The sequence below is a fragment of the Nannospalax galili genome, unplaced genomic scaffold (genome assembly GCF_000622305.1).
Source record: "Nannospalax galili isolate Female #2095 unplaced genomic scaffold, S.galili_v1.0 C46131019, whole genome shotgun sequence".
In the NCBI taxonomy this organism is placed as follows: domain Eukaryota; kingdom Metazoa; phylum Chordata; class Mammalia; order Rodentia; family Spalacidae; genus Nannospalax; species Nannospalax galili.
The window spans coordinates 1-244 of record NW_008399837.1 but is presented as its reverse complement, the minus strand read 5'-3'; the positions used below and the strand labels follow the sequence as shown (position 1 = coordinate 244).

Genomic DNA, 244 nt, shown 5'->3' with positions numbered 1-244 from the left:
TATACTCACTTCTGATATGCCTGGGTTTTGAATCACATGATGAGTCTCTTCGTGAAAGAGCAAACCACCATCTTTTTATTTTTTATTTTAAAAAGAATAAGGTTTGGAGAGCCTGCTCTACAGCCTGCCTCGGTTTCTCTGGGGGGCAGTGCAAAATATGGAACACTTCACGAATTTTCATGTCATTCTTGCGCAGGGGCCATGCCTATCTTCTCTGTATCGTTCCTATTTTAGTATATATGCT

The 244-nt window shown here is 40.6% G+C and overlaps 1 pseudogene; it reads right to left on the bottom strand.

Annotated features, from left to right (window-relative positions):
• Positions 1-151: 151 nt before the first annotated feature.
• Positions 152-244, bottom strand: LOC115069032 (annotated as a pseudogene; the record flags this gene model as incomplete).